At 31.0% G+C, this 18,372-nt stretch overlaps 1 protein-coding gene across 2 annotated transcripts in view; it reads right to left on the reverse strand.

Annotated features, from left to right (window-relative positions):
- LOC113402499 (3',5'-cyclic-AMP phosphodiesterase 4A-like) overlaps positions 1 to 18,372 on the reverse strand; it is a 146,232-nt gene that overhangs the window by 77,165 nt on the left and 50,695 nt on the right. The gene's annotated exons all lie outside the window — the stretch shown is intronic.

Consider the following 18,372-nt stretch of genomic DNA (forward strand, 5'->3'; position numbering starts at 1 on the left):
TTTAAGCCGTCGATTAATATTACATTAATTTTACAGTTATTCCACCGGTTCGGAATGTAGCTTCTTCTAAACCGATGAACATAAATACTTGTACCAGAAGATGCAACGAGTCGAAGGCTATATTATTTAATATGGTTATATTACTGTGAATATTAACGCGATAAGCGTGAAATGAATGTTCTTGTAACACATAGCTGAAACAAAGGATACTACCTACTTATGGTATCGCTAAAAAAATAAGTTGCGTCATATTATTTTATTGCAAAAGTTAAGTTTGTATTTTTGTAAAAAATTTTTGATGATATATTGAATACTTTAAAAGTTATTAAATTGTAATCCATTACGACATCCATTATTAACGTGATTAATTGATTATCTATTTTAATAAAATTGCCATGTGTTAAATATTTGATCGATCGATTATTAATTATAAGACTGCATATTATTACATATTATTTACGATTCAACCGTAATGTTCTAAAACTTTATTTTTTTTTTAACAAATACACACAGTGGTGTTGAAGCGAAAGAAGCGAATATTCAAAAAATATATATACAACCCTAATAATATATTAATTGAACAATCTTTTATTTTTAAATACACCCTAATACAGGGAATACGAGAAAAAATAAACTACTAATAAGTAATGATATTCGAAAGAAAATAAAGACATATATATTTGGTTAATTATCTTTATATATGTATTTTGTTCAGGCCTATTTTGATCGGTTGGCTCGGTTGTGGGTTTGTAAAGTTTTCAGTTCAAAAAATATATTCAAATATTTTTATAGAAAAGACAACAAAATATTTTTTGTCTTTCTTTTAATATTTTCCAAATGTCAACCAAAAAATCAAGTGTCACTTTTTATTGCAACGGAATAAGTACAGAACGTAATAGGCCCTGTAATCTCGACCGTACCGTTCAATATCCATCGTGTCTTCTCCATCGCACGTGACATTGGCGAAATAATCGGTGCCCTGTCGGCAAATAAAAGCCAAATAAAAAAAACGTAATAGCAGATAGACGACGTCGAAAATTCTCAGAAGTAGAGTTCGCATCTATTGCCCACCACCCATACATATTCTATTTCCTTGATTAAGTATTGATAATTAAATAAGGTTAATATTAGAGGTAACTGATGGTTGGAGTTAATAACTATTTAATAAGAGGACGTTTAAAATCGAAACATATAAGTACTGGATGAGTAAGATGGTGTTACGATTATTGCTAGATCTTTGACTCTCACTTAGTATATTATTTGATATTGACATTATAATGATAATTTTATGTATTGCTTCTTATATTTTGAAATGTGACTATAATAGTTAAATTCATAAATATGTGTTTATCGAATAAATTAAAAAAATATATTTTGTTGTGTTTAAATTGCTCATTTTCACCTATTATTGTCTGATTTAAGAGTAACGCTGTTTGGGTCTTTTTTTAAATATATTCTTCATGACTAGTAGGTGTAGTACCTACTAGATATATATTTTTCAGATATTTCAGCAAGAAAAAAAATCTTTATATGGAATTTTTGATCCGCCATTTTATTTCTATTAATTCTGACGTCAGAATCGTAATTAGCGATCTCAAAAATTCTGAGAACACGTATGAGTTTGAAAATTTGATCAACAGAAAAATGTACCCCTCAAGGAATTAATCATATATGTATTTGCAGTTTCTTGCCAGTTCTTCGCGGTACAGTAAACATTCCGAGCGGTTTGATTAATTTTGTAAAATGGTTGATTGAAAATTGAATTGAAAGTGATTTTAATAGCGTACAAATAGGGTTTAGTTTGTATTTTGATTTTATGTATCGTGACGTTTATGTATCTTTGAAACTAATGAAATATCAACTGCTCGCGAAGAGAGCTCGGCAAACATTTTGAAAGGCTTATTATATCTTCTACTCAATTACTTACCGTATATTTATTTTTATGTAAACAATGATCAAATTAAATATAGTTTTCCATACGCTAAAGGGACTTTATTAAAGTTATTTTATGAACATGAAGAGAAAAAGGTTTGGTCTTAAGCTTGGCCGTTCACAATCAGTAAATAAATTACTTTTTTATATATTAACCCAGTATTATAAATATATATTTAATAGTTTTTTTATTGACATATACATTTATTGGTATTTCCAATATCAGCAGACTTACAATAAGAATTTTAGTATTTAATTAAAAAGGCATAAATTATATCAATTGGAATCGACCTTTTGTATCAAAATTTCGTTGATCTTAGTACAGTTTTTGTTGACACTTGCATGAAGGTTTCATACAACGTATAAGTGCATATTTATTGTTTAGGCGTTGCGAGGCCTACCTGCTATTAGCTAAAACGCTATTAACCAATTACTTATAAAATCAATTTTTCCATCAACCATCACTCGCTCGTCAGCACAGTGTATTATACACCACTGCAAGAATATACCTTTGATTGTCTTCAAATGTCATCTCATTTCACTTAGAGCAATTACGCGTATATATGTTATCCGGTTAGAACAAAAAAATAAGCAGGTTTTTTCTACTCTGACGGAAGACTACTATTAGTTATACTATTCCTAGTTAAATTACTTTATTAGTTTTAGTACGTTACTCAATCAACGCATTTAGATATAAGATTCGAATAGAATTCTATATTGTAATATTCAACTTCAGGTAAAGAGTAAGTAAATAAGCCGTTTTCTATTTGTCGACATCGTATGTTCATGAGACACGTAATTGCACCCACATGTAGAAATCGGGAATTTATTTGTCATGCAAAATATTAAAAGCTTCGCTCGCTTGGTCATAATAAAACTCAAACTCGAGGGATATAATAAAAATCTGCTTGATATTGCCATTATCATTACATATATAATTCTTGTTTATGTGTGTACGTCACTGAAATAAACAACTGGATCGATTTCGATGTTATTTTGCGTGTGTTTGTGTAAGTACTATTCATACCAAATGAAGAGAGATTAAGCCTCATAGATGTCTATGTTATAAACTTTTTATGCCTAACACCTGACAACTACACTTAAAACCCGAGCAAAGCCGCGGGAGATAACTAGTGGTTAGTTTATGATCTAATCTGAAAGACTCTGGATTATTATTTGGTTTTGAATTGTCATTGTTATATCGGTACGAGGCCTCCACGTGTAATGGTAATCTTTAAACAATCTCAAATTGAATTCTGTTGTAATTCAAATAATTTCGAGTTATCGATAGCGAGGTATGGTCTATGAACACATGCGAATATCGTATTATATTTGAAATCTGATAGACGTGAGACAGCCTTTACTTGTATGGTTGTATAATATTTTAATGTATTTAATAAATTGTATCACAATTAAGAGTTTAGTTTATGAAACATAAATTACGAAAAACAATGTCATTTTAAAACAAAAACATGAAATTCATTTCTTACGTCAAAAGTATAAATTTATAGGGGTGTAACTGCGCAGTTACTTATATAATAATACTAGATGTCCACCCCGACTTAGCGTCTGCGTCGCGTAAGGAAAGATAGAAAAGTAAAGTAAAAATATCAAGTAACTATGATAAATTTCAAGGCAATCGGACTTAGTTTCGGAGAACTCGTGATGAGTAAAATGTATACTATACATCTTCTTTGGAATCTACTTTCCTAACCTAACATTACCCACACACCTGTAGCTTTATATTTAATTCAACGCTGTATAACGACGATTCAAAATTACTTTTATGAGCCTACTCGAATAAAGAATATTGAGATTTTTTTCATTTTATATATAAAATATAATCTGAGAAACGAAGTAGAAGAAAAAGAAGAAGAATAAAAGAAGCTGCATCTTCTTGTAGACATCATATAATATAAGATGCTGCTCGTTATATATATATTATTTGGTTTAGTAGTTTTGTCAATACAATAGAAATGCCTAAGGCTGTCAATTTATCTTTAACCATGTATAATAGTTGAATAGTTATAATGATTTCTGTATCTGTTATTAATAAGTTGAAACTCGAAGGAAAATAAAATAAAGCCTTACCTAACTAAGAATCCCATAAAACGTTTATCAATATAGATATATCCTCTCAATCCCACCATAAATTATCGGTATTTTAATAAAATAAAATCACAATAAGAAATCTAACCTAATTTGTATTTTTTTTAATTAGTTTATTCTTAGTCGTCTCACGCACCATAAGACATCTTGTAAGCATTACTCACTCATCCTAATGTACGTGGATAATAATATCCAGTAGACGGAATATAAATATATTAGATGTTTGTACAATCAACAAAAAATATATTTTATCAAAATTTTTCTTTATACTTCAAAATTGAAATAAGTTTCTACGATGCAATTTCGAGGCAGTTTGTAGTTTTCATATGAAATATAAAACTTTAAAACATGTTCAACGTGTTATATCTACGTGGTATGAGTATATCTAATAGAACTACCCACCAAAACTTCGCCCATGGAAATTTAAAAACAAATTTAAACATTTGTACGTTTTCAGGGGGATGGATGTTTGTCTGCTCCCGAAAACGTGTACCCTATACATTTAACTTGGTGTATTAAAAATAATAACACTTTCAACGTGTCGATTTCTTTGAAGTGAAAAAGGCGTTGTCTGTTTTTAAGAAGAATTTTTAAGAAGCGGAGGTTTCCTCCTAATTTCAACTCTATGTTTTATAATTTAAATACTAGTTCTATAGTTCTGTGAGAACATTGTCATTTATATCTTCGGCTTATTGCAAGAACTCATTAACTGCATCAAGATCGCTGACTACTTACGTTACTTTTTATCAACTATTTATTTACGTAATTTACAATACTAGCTAATAATTCCGCCGAGGTCGTATATACTGTACTTGAATGAATTGCTTAGTAGAATTAGCTGTAAATGTTTTCCTCCAGATCTCTCAAACCGGTGAAGAGCCCAGCCCCAGTGGGCTGTTGCTGTTACTTCAAGTGAAAATAAACGCTTACACGATACACTCAAATTAAAATGATTTAAAGAGTATATAAAAATTACCAATAACGTGGACAGCATTTAATTTATTTCTAGTTCGTTTCGTTAGTCCTACCGACCTTCCTTACAAACATTGTTTAGAGCAGTAGTTCCCAAACTTATTTTTCTCGTGGACCACTTTCAAAATTTTACTGGTTTCGGTGGACCCCCTGCTGCTACATTTCTACCACATTCTTAAAATCGCCAAAAAATAAAAATTGTGTCGCTTCTGAGTACTGTCCCTATATTCCGATAGGTAAAATAAAAACGAAAAATGGAACATTTTATAACACTTTATTTATTAAAAGAATAGAATTACAAGAAAAAATTAATACGGTAATATAGGTTCAGGTCATAATTTTAATTAATGGGAAGGATGTATTTGATGACGTGTCAGCAAACGATCAATGTTTGGCTTTATTTTTGTGAGCAATAACCGCAAATCCCCCCGCTCTGTGATGTTTAATTTGCTCCTTTTTTGTTAAGAGGTTTGTAACGGCACTAAATCTCCTTTCGACAAGGTATGACGAGGGAAAATCTATTAAAATTTTTCTTGCGATTTCCCACAGTCCAGGAAATTTTTCTGCTTGCAGCCAAAATGTTTGGTAGCCTTTTCTAAATTTCACCTTCAGCTCCTCATTGGTGCTTAGCTTGAGCAGCTCCTCTTATAATAAAACATTGGCCACTTCCGTTTCATCAAATGGATTTATGATCCATGGTGGTATATCCATCGTCAGCATATCTTCAAAACTTGTTTTGAAGTCATCATGCAGAGCACTTAAATGTTGACTGTAGGTATGGATATCCTCATCAATACATTCTACCTGCGACAAGTTTATAATTAAGAGAATTCGCGCCGACTAATTTTGCTTCATAAATTTCAATTTCCCAAGAAAAGCCGAAATTTTCCCCTTTGTTTTTATTAAATTCAGGCTGTCACCTTGTAACTGCAAGTTAATATCATTAAATTTTTCTCTGTCTGTCTGTCTGTCTGCTTTGAATTTGATCAAGTTTTCTTTTAAATCTGGATCTCTACTTTTTGGAACTCTAATACGGAATCGAAAACAGAGTAAAATTTCGTTAAGCATGCACCTTTCGACAACGAGCGTACTTCAGTATGTAAGAGCAGTCATTGGAAGTCTTCATCATTTTCGTCGCATATCGCAGTTTTTAAAACCTCTTAAACAGCGGGTGAAATTAATTGTTCTCCGATAGTGTGCGGTTTTCCAGATTTTGCTATAAGTAATGAGATATTGTAAGAAGACGTTTTCACAAAACGGTATCAATTTTAAAGTACCTAATTTACCACTAATTTTTAATAGTACAAATAAAAATTGGTGTACTCAGTATCGAATACTGGTCATATTTTTGTAGGAAAAAATAAAAGTCGAAATCCCAAAATTGTCCATAAAAACGATAACTAACATTTCATCAAATCAACGAGTTCACGCGCTCCGTGTATTTGCGTATTTTTTATCTGCGGCTTCATTTTTAAAATGTGACAAACTGGCATCGAAGCTCAAGCCCCGCCCTTTTCCCGTCGCCCGCGCACCGCTCGCTCTTTCCGAAAAGGAATAGTTTTGATAAAATAGTTACTTCAAAATCAATTTAAAATGATTGTGAAATTATTGTTTTATAAAATTAGTAGTTATTTGCAAGAAGAATTACAAAATTAATTGCTCTGCAATATTGCTTATTCGGTCTTTTTAAAGAGGTAGTGCTTCTCTCGTGAAAAAACAATTGAATATAACGTGCTGTGTTTGTCTTCAAATCGAAAGAGGACAATTAAAATATCTGTAAGTTACTAAGTTACCTATCTATACAATCAGTTGTGATCAACAGACTAGTACACGTAAACAAAATACTTAAGTACTATAACAAAAAAAAAGTAGATACTTACTTTTCTCCGGAACTAGCAAACACTGATATAAATTTTCTTTTTTAAATAGGTAGTGTTTAATTTGACCATCAATAAGAAATTGTAATGCTTCTATGTTGAATAAAGGAGTTTGATGTGGTGATCAAGTTCATGTCTGAACGAGCATTAAGCATTGTCGGGCGGATAGCGCTTTGCAAGCCTGTCCACGAAATTGTACGTAATATCGAATACGCAAGTTTGCTTTATTAAAATATTATCTGCTTAGTTAGGTACTTAAAACAATGTAGGTAGGCCCTTATAAAAACTATGCTTACATTTTTGCTCTTTACTATCAAAAGCAGATAAATTTTCGTGGACCCCCATTAACATCTTATGGACCCCCATTTTTTATTCACGCCTACGTAGACCCCCAGCAAGTCTCCCGTGGACCCCTGGGGGCCCACCTGGACCACTTTGAGAATCACTGGTTTAGAGGTAATTTAGTTAAACATTAATTTATATCTTTCTTTCGTGATTGATTTAACATTCGAAAAAAAAAACACGGTATTTTTAAATAATATACATAGAAATAATAATAAATGGCTGTACGGCACGGGCATATCAACTTCTAACTTGTGACTAAAGACAGTTATCATTCAGATCGTTTGTGATATAGAAGAATAAGTAACTAATTCATTTTATACCACCTCACATTCACCCGCAAAAAATGTGTTAAATAAAACCTTGGTGGGTTGTACTAGAAATTGAAGTAATGATTACAAAAAGTACAACTATAGATACCTCACTTCACCAATTCGTTTCACACTATTATATTTAATATGAAAACCGATAACCGTTTCACGTAAATAAAAGTGATTTTTAACTTAACTGAAATGTGGTTTGATTGAAAACTATGAAAGGGGAGATTAAATGGTAGCACACTAAAATCTATCAAATTCCAATCCTACCAACGAAATTCCCATCAACTATTCTGTAAATCTGTCGCATTTTGAAACCGATTCAATTCTAAATTGAAAATGAAATGCAACTCAAAAACTGTTGTTTTAAGATCTAATTTCATATGACATACTAAAACAGTCTATTTCCACAATTCATGTATTCATTTCTTTATTAACAAAGTCGACATCGAGGGATCAATTTAGTTAAAATGAATTGCTCGACTTCCGTTTGTTTTCGATCGACCGAATGGACCACAAGAGGAATAATCAATTATGATATTTACTTGAACAGTATGAGGACAAGAATGTTCGTAAAAGATTACTACGTATATCCAAAATAATTTCGAATTCGATATGTGTAATTATTCTGAGGTATTAGTTATGTATGCCTAAATAGGTAAAGAAAATTATATATCGCTGAATCTGGCATAAAGGAACTTTCGCAACGTTATAAAATAAAACAAAGCCAACAAACAACGAAAAGCCACTCACTCACAGTGTTTTGCGATTGCTTTAAATTACACGTTAAAATAACGTTGACATCTAGGCACGCAGCACCGTGTCAAGCCAAGTTCAAGCCAACAAATAATATCTGGCCACGCAGCAGCCGTATTCCATATATCATGAACCACCTGGAGCTAACTTTGACCCCTTGATAACCCGAAATTTGTTAACATATGCACATTGTAATTTGTTTATTTATTAAAATTCCTTACTTTCATAAATACAGCTCTAAAGGTTATTGTGATAATAACGTCTTAAGATCGGCTTTTTTATTACTGACTGACTAATATATAAATCAAAAAATTAACTTGTCCAGCTGCAGGCAACAGAAAAGAATCAGAATCATGTTGATTGTTTCTTTTTGTCTGCGAAGTCAAGAACGCAAATTTTTACTCTTGAACTTGGCTCCCATTTTCACATTTATATTTTTAATGGCAAAAACGTTTAGCGTAACATGACACATTTAAAATTGAATTTTAGAGTTACTAATTTAATTTATGTAAACAAAGAAGTTTATGAACAACAATATGTCAAACGTAATTTTGGTTTTTGCAGCATTTACCTCGTAAAAGAAACCAAAACAGAGTTTTAATCGACTACAGAAGAGTCTCGGGAATAAGACTAAATCGTTTACCGTGACGACAAGCGGTACGGAGGTCTTCTATGCTATCTTCCCTTAGCATTGCGTGGCACGTAAGGTATATTATATACTAATACTATTATAATAATAATAGTATATTATCTCAAAAAAAATTAAATCTCTTCTATATATTTTTTATTTATTTTGGCCACATTTCCTTAGTCGTTAATGCTCTGCGGCTATATATATATACAGGTATATATATCCGACTATAATCTCTGACTAATCGTAGTATAAATAACAGTATCGGAAAATTGCTTTCAAGAAATATAAAAAAGAAAAATATAATAATTTATCATGGTAACATATTCGAGTCGATTTCGCGTTTTGCAAGAACTATTCGTTACACTGAACGCGAAACCAAATCGATCTCAACTGCTCTGTTCTTCATACATCTAACTATAAGTGCATTCATCTTTCAAATCTGAAACAACCTGAGCGGGAAATAAAGCAACGTTCTTAAATTATGAATTATTAATAAGAATTATTTATCTACTCGAAGTGTATATATAAGCTACTGTATATTTTGGAAATATCTACTTAATAAATTATTGTAATAAATATACTTCAAAACACTTGGTCGAAGTAAGCACTCTATTTGATAAATGATCTTTTTAAAACATTGTTTACAGTGCTTGTTAACATTACAATGGTTAAAAATAAGGAAGAGAAATTGATAAAAGAAAATTATCTTTCAGGATTTCCAATAGGCTGTCTTTTGAATTAGAATTATGATAAAAAACCACGTGGCATACATTAACTATATAGGTAAGATAAGTTATTTAAACGACGACGAAACATGTGAATAATTAAATATTCACTATAATTTAACTACTAATTATTATTATATGAAATAGGTTCATGTAAAGTATTGAAAAACTATTTTTAAAACTTTTATATTATTTTCATTTTAAAAATAATCAATTAAATGCAATTCACTTTATATTCCTATTAAATTTTAATGAATGGATATTTAACACCCGCATTCGGATAATTAATCATTAATCTCACTCATGCAAATCATAATTTTTTTTGGTTAACTTTCGTATTATTTAAAGCTATAAAAAAGAGGTCGGCTCCATATAAAAGAAGGTTATATATAATTAAAGTCAATGTGACTAAAATATGTCTAAGATAAAGAACAACATCGACTGAAATGAAGGCTAATCTACAGCCACGTCGCCTCCGAGAGAACAAATTGAACTGGATTGACTTGTGGCTTTAACATAAAGTAGTTGTTCCAAACAGCTTATACTAAATTAATTTCTACGGAAAGTCGAAATAACTTTATCATTCCAAGGGTTATTATGTTTTATTAATAAATACTTGACCTTTAAATACGTAACTTGTAACAACTTCGTTTTGAAACTACGATTACGATTAATATTGGCGAAGACGGGCATGCGTATAATTGGTGGTGAGGCATTGTGCAAGCTCGTCTGGGTATATACCACCCACTCATCAGATATTCTGACGCCAAACAGTAATACCAAATATTGTTGTGTTCCAGTCTGAAGGGTGATTTAACCAGTGTAACTACATACACTAGGGACATATCATCTTGGTTGCCAAGGTTAATGGCGCATCGGCGATGTAAGGAATGGTTAATTTTTCTGACAGTACCATCTATGGGCGGTGGTGACCACACAACATCAGATTAGGTAGGCACCTCATAATTACTTAAAAAATGCGTAACTAAATTTTCATATTCTTTTAATTCAACTCGGCGCTTAAGGACTACACCCAGAACATGTCTACATGAGTCGTATGAAATTCGCTTGCAAATATATCAAATAACTCGAATTGGCACGGCGTGGTGGATTAAGCTTCAAGACCTCCTTAAAGGAGTCTCACATCCCTAGCATTTTTAGTTTTAAAGTTTCCGTCAATTACTTACGTTCAAATAAAGGCGATTCGATTTTCATTAAAGAAAAAGATACTAGTTTCAATAAATGAAAAAAACGTAACATTATTTAATTTTGTCCAGAGAAGATATTTTCGTCTTAATTGTTTACTTTTATTTTTATAAATTTGATCATATTTCATATAATATTTAGATATATTAAATCCTTAAATCAATATACTATAATGCTTAAGTAACAGTTAAACTTAGCTTTTAGTATGAAACCGTGGTTATGTTATATAAGATTAAGACTTTTGATATTACCTTTTTTCTAAGAATAGCTTTATTATTTTATTCAATGTATAAATTGATTGAGATTATATAAGTGTTACGCAAATTTTTGTAATTCTTTGTTTGTAGGCTTTAAAAAATTAACGCATGACACCCAATAAAAAGACACAGATACATCTTCCTTCAAAAATATATCGTATATCATGGTTATTTTGATATTCAATTTTAAGATGTTTCGGCCTAACAAGACTTTTTCTTCATAATTTAAGCATAATTGCTATTGATTCGTAGATTGCTCATACAAGTAAATACACTGTTTTTAAAATAGGCTAGCTGCGTAAATACGTCACGAATGATCTAAATTATATTTATACATTATTTAATTTATATATCATGTAAAGTTTAATACGACTAACTTGATTGTTCAGCTAAAACTAAGTTATAACTCAATGCAATACAACACAAACGAAACGGTACGTACTCATGTATGATTTTGAATAGGATGAGTACTTATTGTTAGGATAGTAGAAGATATTGTTATGATGGAATAATTTGTGTTAATTTCACCTTGTCTATTATTCTATAATCGCTTGAAGTCTTGCAATGTTTGCTCTTCACGTTTGCTTTGCGCTACGTTTTCAAATGATTAATTGTTACAATACCGTAAAGGAATTGAACGAAATTTTGTTTTGAAAGAACGAGTACAGTAATATTCACATTCATTTAAAATATGACTTGTTTCTTCATTCATTGACAATCTTCGTTCAGTTTTGGTTTGTAAGTTAATTTAGTCAGTGTAACTACAAGTATAGACCTCATGTAAGGGGCGATTTATATTTCTCATAGTGCCAGCGTCTATGGACATATGGAGCCTTATTAATATTACTTCGCTGAAAACGCTTATATTTTTAATTATAATATATATTTTTTATGTAATAATTTGGCTGAATGGGCTACCTGATGGTAAGTGGTCACCACCACCCAAAGGCATTGACGCTGTAAGAAATAATAATAATTCCTTACATTACACCAATGCGCCACCAGTCTTGGGAACTATGATGTTATGTCCCTTGTGGCTGTAGTTACACTGGCTCACTCACCCTTCAAACCGGAACACAACTACCCAAACGGGCTTGCACAAAGCGCCGCCACCAAGGGAGTGAAATGCAAAAGATCCCAAAAATTCCGATTTTAAATAACGACTTCACGTTGGTAAATACATTTATCTTGAAACACAATACGTGCTCGATATTTTAATTAAAATATATAAAGCATATGCGATACGACATTTTTCAAAGTGAATATATACGAACGATATTTCAGCAATACTTTTATTCAATGTTCGAAATCTTGCTAAAGAATTAGTCTTAATGGAACTTATCGTAGCACTGGAAGACGCTTAGCTAATTATTCGAACTTAATAGTGTCACATATACTGTATACTGCTTATGTCAATACAAACACTTTACTTAGCAACCGAGATCTTCTTTGTAACAACGACGTCGAAATGTACATAGAGTACATTAAACTTAAAAGAGATATATACAATTGTGTCGTGTAATTATCTTCTTCTTAATAGAAGGCAAAGGCCTTGTCTGAGTATAAACCCAGCAGTAGGACATTTGCAGGGTCTTAAAAATTATATTCATATTTCATATAACACACAAAAAATATACCAACTTCATTCTTATATTATATGAAACATTTTACTATTAAGGTGACATTATAATGTTATGTGAGCCGAGATTGCCCAGTGGTTAGAACGCGTGCATCGTAACCGATGAATTCGGATTCAAACCCAAGCAAGCACCACTGAATTTTCATGTGCTTAATTTGTGTTTATAATTCATCTCGTGCTCGACGGTGAAGGAAAACATCTCGAGGAAGCCTGCATGTGTCTAATTTCAACAAAATTCTGCTACATGTGTATTCCACCAACCCGCATTGGAGCAGCGTGGTGAAATATGCTCCAAAGTTTCTCCTCAGAGGGAGAGGAGGCCTTAGCCCAGCAGTGGGAAATTTACACGCAGCTTATGCTATGCTTATATAATGTTAAAATGATCGAGTGATCACATCGAACAAATTTTGTAATTATAGGTATTTGCACTATAATTTTATTAGATCATGACGCTTCCCAAAAAACCAAGTACACATTAATATGAAGACATAAACGATGCTGATTATGTTCTCTTGACCTATTTCTGCCATAGCAGGCATTCACAAGGTTCACTAGCCATTCCATCACAAAATCCGATAGGACGGCAAATCCGATGCAACCGGAAAGGGTTCGGGCGTAATGCATTGTTTAAGCTTTACGTGCTAAACGAGGTAAAGGATTATAACCCCTGTCGACTACCAAATTCCAGATTCCTAAATGAAAATAAGAAATAAAAAAAAGACCCTACTATATTTTTATTTTAAATAATCCTCTTCAGCATTTATACAGCTTCGGTCGGTCTGTTACGTTTAGGTCTTTTTTAATGACTAAATAAGATCATTTAAAAAATGTGATTCAAATTTATAAATAGAAGATGCACCATCATTTGCTAATACAAAATGAAATGATTGTTTCAGATATAATTATCAGTTGACTATTTATAATTACTTTTATTCATTATCATAAGTCATTCTTATTGCAATTTTCATAGAAAATACTGAAACTCTTTCATTAATTAACACAAATAAAATTCTCGTTAAAAAGAAAAAAATATTATTCAGTCTTATTATTATTTTTGCAAATTAACACCGAAATGACAAATTAAGTGGTGCAAGCAAACGGTAATTGCTTTGTTATGTAGACGCCGTTCAAGTGAGTTCGAGTACTGAAATGTGTCGATTAACAATTTTAAAACTTGTAACGGATTGAATTAGTTACAGCATTATAAAGAATAAAGTCACAGCGTTTATATGTCCGAATGCTGAACAAAAGCCTCTCCTCCACTTACGGAGAAATTAGGCGTTTATTCCACTTGCTCCAATGGATACATGTCATTTGACCATATTTCCACTGAAATTGCGATCCATGTTTTACATTTCATATCTCACTGAGCATAATAATGTGAAGCAATGTGAATGTCAATTCTTATGATAACCTTTATATAATTGTTTTTTTTTTTCCATTTAGTAACTTTAAGAACAAAACCTCGGAACTCTAAACAGAGATCATATCGTCAATTTTAAATCGGCGAAATAAGTTCAAGTTAAATTACTTCCTAAGATTGTTTTCTATAATCGAAATTTTAGATAGGTCGCTAACAAAAAAAATATAATATCAATAAACAAGTGAAGGAAATTTCCAGTAGAGTGAACTCGTGATTGAAGTGGTTCAGTGTTTTGTTAATTATCTTTCATATGTTTCGTAATGCTTTAAATAAGCTTTTTCACAGTGAGATGAGGCTTTCAGAATTGTTGGAAATAATATTTATAATATTGTGTTGGTTATGCACCTCTTATTGTAAATATTATGGTATTGTTTTTTCTTTATGGTTATAGGTTGGCGGACGAGCAAATGGGCCACCTGATGGCCAGTCGTCACCACCCATAGACAAAGGTGCTGTAACGAATATTAAACATTAAAACATTTGTTTTCGCCAATGCGCCATCGACCTAAGATGTTATGTTATATTTTGTTGACAACTAAAGGTAAATTTATCTATAATATGTGTTGATAACAATAAGGTTGCCAATTTTCTGTTTTGCAGAGACGCTACTTTGCAAATATAAGGCTGTCTCATTGTGTCGAATAATAGAATGTAAAAATAAGTTCGCACTCATATAATAACTGTATGACAATAACTGGTTCGTCGTAAAAATCTTTTTCTGATATTTTTTTTTAAATAAATCTTCATTGTCCCCGACAAGAGTGCTTTGCGTTACTGTATGTAACGCTGTTGAAACTATGAAATTTCATATCAGTAGTATGTGCTAAGTGGCCCGATGATTAATTATGGTTGAAATGATTCCCTATTGGTGTCTAAGATGGTTTATATGGAATTTACACATATATATATACTATACTATATGGAATATACTATATGGAATTGATTTTTTTTTAAACATATCCTGTGTTCATTTGAATAGCGCCTTATTTATTTTCAATTTCACGTTGTTTTAATTACTAACGAGCGGTATAAATTATGAAAATTAATTACAAAGATCATGTTACATTAGCGGTAAATATTAAGGTTCATTAAAATCGGATATCGCATCACATAATCTTGTGCTATAAAACTTGTTGCAGTCATCGAGTTTTACTCGCATTTCAGTTTTAAACACGTTTTTATGAAATATCTTACTTATCTGTCTGTTTTACGGTTCTTTTTCGTTGCAAAATTCATGATCGATTTGAAGCTTTAAAACGCTTAAAACTGATTGAAAGTGTAATTAAAAATTAATTTATTCGTAATACGCATTATAACATTAAATGTTGTGTGGTAGTCAAATTATAATGCAGTAGTTGTACCTAATTTTGCAATTAATTTTAAATTTAACTTCCTACGGCGAAATAATTAATATACTAGAAAATTATGACGAAAATCGACTGCAAATTTACTGTTTAAAATATATCGTTTAACGCAGTACAGTAGAGATTCATAATAGTAAAAGTAAGTAAAAACAAGAAAAACTGCCTTCTAAAAAAAAGAGTTGTTTTGTAGGACACTCGGTTTTAACGAAAATGCTTTTGAAATATTATATTATATATTAAATAAAGGACAGAGGGTAAAAATTTAACGACTTTAAAGAATAATTAAATGGCAAGAATAAAATTTTTGTAAAATCTCGTGTGAATTAAAACATAAAATAAGTTTAAACAATGTCATATAGAACCTTATACATACAACATAAACACAGGGAAAGGTCACCTGGAGAGGGCACGACGCATTTTCCTTGTGACGATTTCTGCCATTTCACTTCACTATAAGCCGCGTAAAATTCAAATTTTCGTTCCAAAAATTACGTATATAATTTAATTCTTTGGAAGAGCTTTCCCTAATATTGTAAATATGAAATTGTTTGTACTGCTTTCATATGTCATAAATCAAAGTTATAACGAATGTACGTTGACGCCAGATTATCGTTATCTCGTCGAATTTCATTAAAATAGATTCTATGGTTTAGTACAATATTCGTGCTATAGTCAGTACTCTTTCTCGGTAAAAGACAGTATTTACCTGAAATATCATTTCTGAATAGACGTGTATTTTTATTCGACCATCTGGACGTCACGGTGCATGCACAAGCGATCTTCTGATGCCTCCCAAAATACGGATAGTTTGAGCTGGTTTTTCAGGCTTTGGCAGTTGGTATCAGAGAATTTAATGTACCGTTCGCTTCATCAAAGTACTTTTAGTAAACAGCAATAATCCTTGGCCATTTATTCCGGTTAACAGTAGTTTTGTCCCGAAATAAGTTTTGACTGTAACACATACATAATACATACATGTTTTTACATAAATAAGTGGGTTATGAGCCTAATTTCTACAACGATATTTTTTTATTTCAGACGACCTTGTTTGATATTTATTTATATTAGTACTTATAAACGTTCAACAATGAATAAATGTAACTTAAGTCAACAATAGCTTCTATATAAGTCTCGTATTATCCAATGTCTTATCAATTAGATTCGATTATTTATCAGTAAGTGGTCTTAATTAGGATGGCGACTGATCATATTGATTAATTTGATCAATTTACGAGTGGGTATTGTAATTAAACAGATAATTGAATAAAATAATGCATATTTTTCTACTATAAAGGGTATACTAAAAACTTATTTTATGTTAATATAAATAGACTAGCTAACCTAGATGTGTTCGCTCGTAGTGACGATAAATCACTTTACAGTTAATAATATTTATCAATAAATGGTTAAGATCTTTTTTTACTGTGAGTAGTTGGTTCCGTACATTTATATTTATAAAATATATAATATGATAGGTCGCATACGAGATATCGTCCACGTAACTCGGTTTTTAAATCGTATCTCTTTACTGTTCACTGGGGTTGTTTTAAGTTTCCTTATCTTTAGTTATTCTCCGAAGAAGGGGGACGGAGCATGCAAAAGACAAACTAGAATATTTTAAAAGTAAAGTTGTTTTCTTTATGAGGGGATGTAGAATAGTACCTATTCAATAATAATATAAATGATGGTAATAATTTATCGTTTCATACATTTCTGCTTTTTTTTAAGGTCTAGAAAGACATTGTTATACATTTGAAATCCCTTTTAATATTAAACCGACGTGTGAGTAATTATGCAAAAAATGTTATCAGCAAGATTGTTGTTCTATCTCGTCTCACATTACAAACCTATTATTGCTGTTCTATAACTATTAATATAATCGTATAAGTCTGCTGAGGTCTTGTCGTGTTAGTAAAAATGTATTTAGATTTTCTTCTAAATTCTAAGAAGTATAATTTTTACAGTTTCAATATTAATGTGTAGAAGAATGTTAACAAAACTTTGGATACAAACTAGTATGAATTATATTCAAGTCGATCCATTGCGCGGTTCACTCGATGGCTTTTACGGTAGTTAAAATAAATTTATTTCGCGTCACGTGCTCCGCGAGCTGTACTTACAGTAACTAAACTACAAGCACTTATTCACAGAATCCTGTAAATATTTTATTATGGAACGGTAAATTCATAAATATTATAATAATAATATTTATTTCTTATAATAAAATCTATATAATTTACATTCATAAAAAAAATTAAAATATTGTATTTATAAAATAAAACATATGGTACCACTAAAGTTGACTACCATACTATTCATACCAACATGTGGTATCAACGTATGTTTAAATTATATCTTGCTTTTTTTTCAATATAATTCATATGTTATATACTTTACATGAGAAATTTACGTTTTGAAGTTTTGTTACTCAATACTCGAACGGGTGAACAGATAAAATTTCGTAAATACATTGGTGATCGCTATCATTTCCAGCGAGGAATAATAGTAAAATACCACTCATGTCATATCATTCCGACGCAGTTCGAACCATTGGAAACAAGAGTATAAAGCACAAAGTATTGCTTCGAAACCAGTTGTTAGCGTTCGTTATCAATCATAATATAATACAGTATCGATACAATAATATTAAATTACAAAGAAAAATTTAAAAATATTTTATATTTCCGCCATATTCGTGTTTGTACCTTTTGCTTGTTGCGTTATTCTAACTGAACAAATACATAAATTATTGCAAAAACGAAAATTATTCTTAAAATTAAAGTGAAGTTTTTTGCGATTCAACGGGGAAATGCTGTTAG

This window comes from Vanessa tameamea, chromosome Z (genome assembly GCF_037043105.1).
Source record: "Vanessa tameamea isolate UH-Manoa-2023 chromosome Z, ilVanTame1 primary haplotype, whole genome shotgun sequence".
Classification (NCBI taxonomy): domain Eukaryota; kingdom Metazoa; phylum Arthropoda; class Insecta; order Lepidoptera; family Nymphalidae; genus Vanessa; species Vanessa tameamea.